Below are 10,225 nucleotides of genomic sequence, written 5' to 3'. Positions count from 1 at the left end.
CTTTTTTGTTCTTCTTTTTCCAGTTGTTTTAGGTGTAAAGTTAAGTTGTCTATTCAATGTTTTTCTTGTTTCTTGAGGTAGGATTGTATTGCTATAAACTTCCCTCTTAGAACTGCTTTTGCTGCATCCCATAGATTTTAAGTTGTGTTTTCATTGTCATTTGTTTCTAGAAATTATTTGATTTCCCTTTAGATTTCTTCAGTAACCTGTTGGTTGTTTAGAAATGTATTGTTAAATCTCCATGTGTTTGTGTTTTTACAGTTTTTTTTTCTTGTAATTGATATCTAGTCTCATAGCGTTGTGGTCAGAAAAGATGCTTGATATGATTTCCATTTTCTTAAATTTACTAAGGTTTGATTTGTGACCCAAGAGGTGGTCTATTCTGGAGAATGTTCCATGTGCACTTGAGAAGAAGGTGTATTCTTCTGCATTTGGATGGAATGTCCTGAAGATATCAATGAGATCCATCTCATCTAATGTGTCATTTAAGACTTGTGTTTCCTTATTAATTTTCTGTTTTGATGATCTGTCCACTGGTGTGAGTGGGGTGTTAAAGTCTCCTACTACTATTGTGTTACTGTCAATTTCTCCTTTTATGTCTATTAGTGTTTGTCTTATGTACTGAGGTGCTCCTATGTTGGGTGCATAGATATTTACAATTGTTATGTCTTCCTCTTGGATTGAGCCCTTGATCATTATGTTGTGTCCTCCCTTACCTCTTGTAATACTCTTTATTTTAAGGTCTACTTTGTCTGATATGAGGATTGCTAATTCAGCTTTCTTTTGCTTCCCATTTGCATGGAATGTATTTTTCCATCCTCTCAGTTTCAGTCTATATGTGTCTTGAGGTCTAAAGTGGGTTTCTTGTAGACAGCATATATATGGGTCTTGTTTTTGCATGCATTCAGCCAGTCTGTGTCTTTTGGTTGAAGCATTTAATCCATTTATATTTAAAGTAATTATGGATATATGTGTTTCTATTGCCATTTTCTTAATTGTTTGGGGTTTGGTTTTGTAGATCTTTTTCTTCTCTTATATTTCTTGACTATATAAGTCCCTTTAACATTTGTTGTAAAGCTGGTTTGGTGGTACTGAATTCTCTTAACTTTTGCTTGTCTGAAAAACTTTTTATTTCTCCATCAATTTTGAATGAGATCCTTGGCGGGTACAGTAATCTTGGTTGTAGATTTTTCCCTTTCAGTACTTTAAATATACTCTGCCATTCCCTTCTGGCCTGCAGAGTTTCTGCTGAAAGATTGGCTGTTAAATGTATGGAGTGTCCCTTGTATGTTACTTGTTGCTTTTCCTTTACTGCTTTTAATATTCTTTCTTTGTGTTTAGTCTTTGTTAGTTTGATTAATATGTATCTTGGTGTGTTTCTCCTTGGGTTTATCCTGTTTGGGACTCTGCTCCTCTTGGACCTGATTGACTATTTCCATTTCCATGTTGGGGAAACTTTCAACTATAATCTCTCCAAAAATTTTCTCATATCCTTTCTTTTCTCTTCTTCTTCTGGGCCCCCTATTCAAATGTTGGTGCATTGGATATTGTCCCAGAGGTCTCTGAGACTATCCTCAGTTCTTGTCATTCTTTTTACTTTATTCTGCTCTTCAGAAGTTATTTCCACCATTTTATCTTCCAGCTCACTGATTCGTTCTGCTTCAGATATTCTGCTATTGATTCCTTTTACAGTATTTTTAATTTCAGTAATTGTGTCATTTGTCTATGTATGTTTATTCTTTAATTCTTCTATGTCTTTGTTAATTGATTCTTGCGTTTTCTCCATTCCATTTTCAGTGTTTTTGATCTTTACTATCATTATTCTGATTCTTTTTCAGGTAGTTTGCCTATTTCTTCTTCATTTATTTGTACTTCTGTGTTTCTTCATTTGTGCAGTATTTCTCTGCCTTTGCATTTAAAAAAAAAAAATTTATTGTTTGAGGTCTCCTTTTCCCAGGCTTCAGAGTTGAATTCTTTCTCCCTTTTGGCTTCTGCCCTCCTAAGTTTGGTCCAGTGGTTTGTGTAAGCTTCATATAGGGTGAAATTTGTGCTGAGTTTTGTTTTGTTTTGTTTTTCCTCTGATGGGCAAGGCTGGGTGAGGTGGTAATCCTGTCTGCTGATGACTGGGTTTTTATTTTTGTTTTGTTTGTTGTTTAGATGAGGCGTCCTGCACAGGGTGCTACTGGTGGTTGGGTGATGCTGGGTCTTGTATTCAAGTGGTTTCCTTTGTGTGAATTCTCACTATTTGATACTCCCTAGGGTTAGTTCTCTGGTAGTCAGTGCTCCCACTCCAAAGGCTCAGGGCTTGATCTCTGGACAGGAATGAAGATTCCACAAGTGGTTTGTCATGGCATTAAGTGAGATTAAAACAAGTATCCAAAAATGAGGAACCAAAGATGAACCCCAGACAAATGGCAGTTACAAAATCAGGCAAATAATAATTAAAATAATGGAATTACATGTACACATATACACTCATAAGCAAAATTAAAACAGTCCAACAAAAATAAAGTACAATAGATTGACCCAGAGAACAGAGGAAACCAAAAATGATATCTACCAGTTAAGAGCAAAACTAACTAAAGCACAAACTGGAAAACAAAACTACATCAAAGTGCCAAGTGGGGAATAGAGCAATGAAAATAAAACTAACAAATATGTTGAGAGGAAAGGAAAGAAAGAAAGAAAGAATAGATATGCAAGGTTAAATAGAGGTAGATAAAGAAGATTTATATACATTAAACATTAACTGCAAGGGTAAAAGAACAGTAGGAAAAGCAAACAAAGGAATAAATGTAGAAATAATAATAATAATAGATTTTTAAAAATTAAAATTAAAAAAAGAGAGAGAGAAAAAAAAAGAACTGCAAAAGCCCAATGTAGAAGCAGAGGTATATAACAATAAAAAGTGTGGTTAAAAAAAAAAACACCTCAAAAACTTAATTAGATTTCATAGTGCCAATAAAACCGACAACTATAACAGAGGGGGAAAAAATCCAAAAGAAACTACAAAGCAAGTCAAAAAATATGAATAATAAATGTTTTTCTTGAGTCACTGCTGTCAGGGTCCTTTCCCTCGCTGGGAGTCACAGTCCACCTCACCACCCTAGGATGCCCTCCAACACTGTGCTGATCTCTAGACCTGCTGTGGGGACAGCTCAGATTCTAATCTGGTCCTACTCCTGTGTGTTCTTGCCTCCAATGTCCACAGCTATCAGAACTAGTGCATTTTTTTTTATGGGCATTCTCAATGTCATTTTATATATTCCATAGACACAGAGTCTGCCTAGTTTATCCTGTGGATTTAATCTGCAGCTTGTACAGCTGGTGGGAAGATTTTGGGTCTTCTTCCTTTGTCACACTGCCCATGGGTTTCAATTGTGGTTTTATTTCCACCTCTGCTTTTGGGTCGTCCACTGGGTTTTGCTCCTGAGGCTGCCCTGGAGGACTTGGGTCTGCCCCAGTGAGGGCCAGGTGTGGAGGTGGTGCAGCTGCTTGGGTCACAGGGGTTCTGGCAGCACCAGGTACTCAGGGGAGTTGGCGGCTAGGGTAGCAGGAAATATAGTGCTCTGGGAGGGCATGGCAACCAGTATTGGCTAGTACGCTCCAGTGCTCTTGCCTGGAGAAACCCACTGACACAGAAGCCTGGCTGGCCACAGTCCAGAGGGTTGCAAAGAGTTGGACATGACCGAGGTGACCCTGCGTGCATAGATGAAGACTTTTTGCCTGTGGCAGCTATGCCCCAGTGAGAGGTGAGCGTGAAAGCGGTGTAGCTGCTTGGCTTGTGGAGACCCTGGCGGTGCCAAGTGTGCAGGGACACACACTGCCTCCACGGCAGGAGTTATGGCCCTATCACAGTCTTTTCTCGAGCCTCTTGTAGCTGGCGATCAAAAGGCCTCTTTGGCCAGTCTTTCTTCATAGCTCTGCCCGTTCAGCCACTTAGAGGCCTCCTTTGCCTGGGGTCCTTCTCTGTTGCTCAGCGTCAGGCACACAGAGGGCCCCCCTGGCTGGGGTCCTTCTCTGTAGATCAGTGAGTCAGGCTTTGATGGGCCAGCCTTTCTATTGTTCAGCCTCCGATGCTGGCATGTGGGGAGAGAGAGGCTACGGTGCTGGCCCCACCCCCTACGTGTGACTCAGCAGCATCGCCTTGCTTCCATGGCTGCCTGGCTTTCCTCCACAGGCATTTCCCACCACAATCTCCTCCCTCACCTCCCCTCCATCTGTCTCTCCACAGTCAACAGCAGCTCTTGCCCTGAGATTGCTCCACAATCCCCAATCTCCAGCTCCTAGTCACTGCCCCTTCCAGGGGACCAGTGTCCCTGTCCAGGCCAGGGTCTGTATGGCAGCTGCAAGGACTGTCTGATTCTCATTCCATTTAGGCTGCCACAGATCAGCTGTTTCACTCTCAGTCTTAAATGTTTCTCCTTTGACCCAGACAGTTGCCCCAATGCGGGGACTGGACCCCTGCTTCGGTTCCCTGACCCGCCGAGGGCAGGTCCAGTCCCAATAACACTCCTGTTTTCCCCCTGGTTCCTTCATCCTCCCGAGTTTTGCGTGAGTATATGTATTCTTTTCCGCTGGTCAGGTCCTCCTGTCCACTCTCAGCTGGTGCTGTGCATGCACGTCTGTGTCTGGAGGTGTATTCCTGATGTATCCATGGGGAGAGATGCACTCCACGTCACCTACTCCTCCGCCGTCTTGTTCTCCTCTGTGAAAAGACTTTTTTTTTTTTTTTAATGGAAAGGGCAAGATAGAAAATTTGGGGAATGACAAAATACACTGAACAAGTATTGCTTCCTGAACCTTCTCTATGTAGGGTGTCTTGGGTTGTTATGCTGTAGTTTATTTCTTACGGAAGGCTTTGGCCAGTATGGGCAGCAGATGGTCTGCCAGTCTCAGGAGATCAGAGGGTCCTCCCAGCTGGTGCTTGCAGTTGTAACTGGGGCTGTTCCCGTGAGAAGGTCCCACCATGTGGCGACAGCTTTGGTGCTGTTCTGACACAGTCTTCTTTCTCTTGCTCCTCCACTTGGCTGCTCTAAGATGGCAGGAAGCCCCAGCTCTAATGGAGAAGACTGGTGAGTTTCCTATGAAGCCCCAGAGCAACAACCACCACCAGCTACAGCACCTGAGTCATAATTTCCTTAGAGCACCTCCTTCTCAGGGATGCCCGGTATGGGTGGGGCTGTCTACGCACTTGCATATGTTACTGACCTGGCAGAGGCAGTTGGTGGAATCACGGTGCCAGGGAAAGACCCCTTTCCCCAGCTCAGTATCACTCCGCCAAAACTGAAGAGGGCAGTTGCCGGGGTCCAGCCCCAGTGGATCCAGGGAATTCGAAGTGGGGACGGCGTCGGCGAGGATCAGGAAACAACTGCTTAATTAAACGTTAATTAAGGATATAAAGAGTAATAGAATAAGGATAGCTCAGTGAGAAAATTTAGTGGAGAAAAGAGGCTGAATAATTCAGCCAGAAGGTGAGAGAAAGAACGACATGGGGAGACCAAGTTTCGGTGAACAAGGCCCGCACTTTATTTTCCAAAGTACTTTTTATACCTTAAGTTATGCATAGAGGATAATGGGGGAAGGGGTAGAGTCATGCAGTAAGCCAGGCTTTCTTCCTGCAAACTTATCATATGCAAAAGTTTAGGTGATTTGCATCATCTTCTGGCCAGGAGGCCTGTTAACATTTTAAGACCCTTTCTTCAGAAAACTTATTTTTCTCTAAAGGTGATTAGTCAGGCGCCACCCTCCAAAAGCATTAGATAAAGTTGCATTCCTATAGGGCAAAGGTGTGGTGGGCTACAACAAGAAAAAGAATTAACTCACGGGTCCAAGGTTACAAACATTAAAGCTACTACTTACATCAATTATATTAATCAATACACTGCCAGGGACACAGCAGGTAAGGGATATGGAAACTTAGCAGCAAACATTGGCCCAACAAGTGAAAATCCCTTCACCAATACAATTTCTAATCAATCTTTTAACTGCTCAAAGGAATCTGTTTTTAGACAGTTTAGAACATCTCATGCCTCTCACAGTTGGGAGGCTCTGAACAATCACATGTGGCCGGAAAAACCTATTCAGGCAGGCTAGAGGACTTCCAAAGGAGTTTGTAGGTTGAAACACTGTCACACCCAGGAATTATTAACTAGAGCTGTAAGCTAACTCTTTTTTTCAGAGAGAGGTAGTGGGGGACAGCCCCCCGTAAAGTCAGAGGTGTAGGTGAGAGCACAAAGCAGAAAGTAGGCAGACTCTGGTTTTGGGGGTAGATGCTCAAGAATTTCCAGCGGGACTCCTGAGGCTCGATCCCGCCTTTTCATATGCTGAGCGTCCTTCCTCATGACCTTTGCCACGGGTGGAGTTCCTCATGCCGGCTCCCGGCAGGCAGTGAAAACCCACGAGTAGGGATGAGGAGGGTGCAGCAGGTCTAGAGGCCCTGGATGCCCTAACCTAGGTCCCCTTGTGCTCCAGAAGGCTAGGGTGAGAGAGGAGACTGGGAGCTGCTTAACTTGCTCAGGGAGCCTCTGATCCTGCCTCAGGGCCGGAGCCAGTGGGTTCTGCTATAGGATCAAGTTCCCAGGCAGCTGCAGAGGGCAGGAGCTGCCACCAGAGGGCAGCAGAGCACTGCTGTTGGAAGTGTGGGCTCTGTCTTCCCGGCTCTTAAAGGCGGCGGGACGCCAAGGACCTCTAGAGACGACGCGAGAGACTCCGACTTTTAAGACAGGTTGCCTACCAGGGCTCTGCTGGACCTAGCTTGCATAGGCTTGCAAGAACTGATGTTTGAATTTTCAAAACATTTGCAAGCCAGTTGTTAAACACAGCCATTGTTAAATCTTGCAATGAAATAAATTATATTTTAAGCAAGTAACAAATACTAAAACCTCCCAGCTTTCCAATTACTATACTACAATTAATTATCTATGTTTCTGAAGTTTATTAAGGTTATTCAGTCTGTGTGGTGAAATGCCGTATAGCATTGTTACCACATACAGTGACATCACTCTGCCAGCCTGAAATCCGTCACAGTGGGAGAATTTACACCGTGGGAATCAGAAAAAGCTACAAATTAGGGAGTTTCCTTCTTCTTTTGGAGAGCAGTTGTTAACTTACCAGCACATCCTGTCTCCAGTTCTGTGATCTTCCCCCATCCCAACCAGCCACTCCCACCAACGTCAAAGAGTCTTCTTCAGCACAGATAGATTCAAGACATGGCTCTGACCCTTAGCACTGAGAACACTTAATGACTTTACCTGGACAAGCAGACATGAAAGAACTTACAGCTGAGACTGGAGTTCAGAAGGAGGACTCTGAGGCAGGGTCACGAACTTCCCCATCACCCCCAGGCCCCGCGACCCCTGCCATATGGGTAGTAGGTGAAGAAGAGATGGTTGGCCTGAAGAAAAGACACAAGAGAGAAAACAGCCTGGTAAAAACTCAAAGGGCTGGCTGTGAGTGATGGTTCAGATCCAGGATATAGAATTAGAGCCAAAAATATTGAGTTGACTTTATGTGAAGAAGAACCTCAACTAGGGCTGCTCGGAGATGGAAACTCAGGGCTCCAAGTGCTACTTCCTCCCCGGTGGATGGGGTGTGTAAAAAGAATTGAAGACTCCCTCAAGAATCAACTGAACTCTTACTACTCAAAGTGTGGCCCACAGATTAGTATCATAGGATCACCTGGAAACTTGTAAGAAACGCAGGGTCTCGGGCCCCACACCAGACTTACTGAATCAGAACCCACATGTTAACGAGGTCCCCACATGATGGTTTCAGAAACGTTAAACTGAATTACCTTTTAGATGTCTTTGAGGGGGTTACTCATTACATTATCGCTTATATTGGCACCTTATATGGAAATAATCTAACTATAATTTGGAGAACTGGTTAGTAAAGCATATCCACATGCTAGAATCACTATTCGCACAATAAAAAGAATGAGATGACTTATACACTGGTAAGAATGAGATCTAAGCTACATTGTTACATGAAAAAGTTGGCATTCCTAAAATCAAAATGTGTTCCAGATCATCAACCAAGTATTTAAAAAAAAAAAAAAAAAAAAAAACTCTGCAAGAACTGAAAGAATCATAAAAGAAAATACTAACAAGCTGAAGCTCAGACATATACAAACCACACATTTCCATCTGGCATAAAGCAAAGCAAACAAGTGCAAATGACAGATTTAGAGAGTATTTGCAACATCATGAATAAGAGGTCACTTTAATAAACAAGGAGCTCCTACAAATCAATAAGAAAAGACCAATAACTTAATTTTAAAAATGGATGAAGGATTTAAATGTTTCACAGAAAAGGAAAGACAAATAATGCCTTTAAGCATGTGAAAGGAAGCTTAAACTCGTTCAGGATGCAAATTAGCACTATGATGAGACATCATTTTTGTCTACATTGGCAAAGATTAAGTAAGTTTGATACCATGGGAAAGGAAGGAAACAGATACTCTCATGCCATGGTGTCTCTGTGGAGGACTACTGGTAATAGCTCTAAAATTTAAATGTATATACTCCTCGATGCTTCCTGGGGCTTCCCTGGTGGCTCAGAGGTTAAAGCGTCTGCCTGGAATTCAGGAGACCTGGGTTCCATCCCTGGGTCAGGAAGATCCCCTGGAGAAGGAAATGGCAACCCACTCGAGTACTCTTGCCCGGAGAATCTCATGGAGGGAGGAGCCTGATAGGCTACAGTCCAGGGGGTCGCAAAGAGTTGGACACAGCTGAGCGACTTCACTTTCACTTTCACTCCTTGAGGCAGCTATTCCTGTAGACAGACACGTATAAAATAATATATATTCAAGAATATTGTAATTCAGTTACAACAACAAAAAAAATTGGAAATAACCTGACTGTGTATCAATGTAGCTCTGGTTAAGTTAATTTCTCACATGCATGCAATGGAATAATATGAAGCCGTCAAAAATAATTCAGCAACCCTGTAGGGACAGAAATGGAATAATCACCTGCACATTTCTAGTAAAGAAAAGCACCAAGATATAGAACATTATGTATAGTATGTTTCCATTTGTGTTAAAATATTAATTAAGCTTTTATGTTCTCAGAAATTTCTGGAATGATAACACAAGAGACAAGTACCAGCAGATCTGAGCAGGTAGTCAGGTTAGGAGGGAGCTGAACTTTCCGGTGAGTGCCCTTCTAAAATGACTTACAGCTTTTAATGCATTAGTTTTAAACCACGGAGCAGACCAAGCACCGCCCCCTCTCCAGGCTCAGGTGGGTGGCGTGTCCCTGGGGCTGCCCTGCGCTGCTCTTCTCTCCTAGTTAAATCCTCTCTTTCCTTAAGGCTCATTTAAGGCTCTGCCTCCCTCCCTCCACGGAGGCAATCTTCCCCTGGCTTTCAACATGTCACTGGTGGGATCTGCAGCCCATTTTCCTGGCTGCTCTGGGCATTATTTCTTCTCTACGTGCACCATTAGAGGAGTCTGCACTTCCTTATATCACCAAAATGCCACTGGCCTTTGGTGATGTCACCCCCCCAGCCCTGACACTCATGATCACACCACATGATGCAGTCTGCAATTCTACCCCTGGCCGGTTGCTCACTGTGAGTCTCACCTCCCCAGTAGCATGGGAGCTCCTTGAGGGTGGGGACCTGGGCTTGGTTCATCTCTGTGTCCCCCTCGGTGCTAAGAGCAGAGTGGGTGTTCCTGAAAGATGTCTTGAGTTCTCAGGTGAGGGATGGCCGTTTGACACAGATGATACCCCTGCTGTCGGACTGCTCCCATTCCCCCTGGCACTTGGTTCTGGGAGACAGAAGCGCGGTCCCTCTCGTGCTGCAGGGACTGAGGCTCCTTCCCGCAGAGGCAGCAGCCTGCCGCAGGCCTGCCCCAGGAGCTCGGAAACCCGCCCCTCCTCCCGCCACTGCAGTCCTTGGCCTCAGCTCCACCCACCCGGCCCTCTGGGAAGAGAGCAGGCAGGTCTCTTCTCTATCACTGCACTTGAACCCCACCCCTAACTTAACCATTAATGTGTGTGTACTGAGGCTTCATTTTCTTTGGTGAATTTCACAAGCTCAGTGGAGGTTTCTCCAAATGTTTATCAAGTGCCCACTGTGTATTAGACACTGTGGTGGGCACGTGTTGTGAATAAACACTACACACATTCTACTCTCAAGGAGCTTATCGTCCTTGGGGGAAAACAGCCACATGAGCAAAATGAATGTAACGTCAGCACAGTGCTAGAAGGATGCTCAG

General features: G+C 43.9%; 1 long non-coding RNA gene across 1 annotated transcript; it reads right to left on the bottom strand.

Moving 5' to 3' along the window:
* Window positions 1–8,229: 8,229 nt before the first annotated feature.
* On the bottom strand, window positions 8,230–9,750 carry LOC129653882 (uncharacterized). The gene is made up of 3 exons (XR_008715251.1): window positions 9,588–9,750; window positions 8,900–8,947; window positions 8,230–8,775 (listed from the first exon to the last, which is right to left on the bottom strand). It is a non-coding gene; the product is annotated as an uncharacterized LOC129653882 (long non-coding RNA).
* Between the last annotated feature and the right edge of the window lie 475 nt (window positions 9,751–10,225).

Source organism: Bubalus kerabau, chromosome 5, assembly GCF_029407905.1.
Source record: "Bubalus kerabau isolate K-KA32 ecotype Philippines breed swamp buffalo chromosome 5, PCC_UOA_SB_1v2, whole genome shotgun sequence".
NCBI classification, from domain to species: domain Eukaryota; kingdom Metazoa; phylum Chordata; class Mammalia; order Artiodactyla; family Bovidae; genus Bubalus; species Bubalus kerabau.
This window is presented reverse-complemented; position numbering and strand designations above follow the sequence as displayed.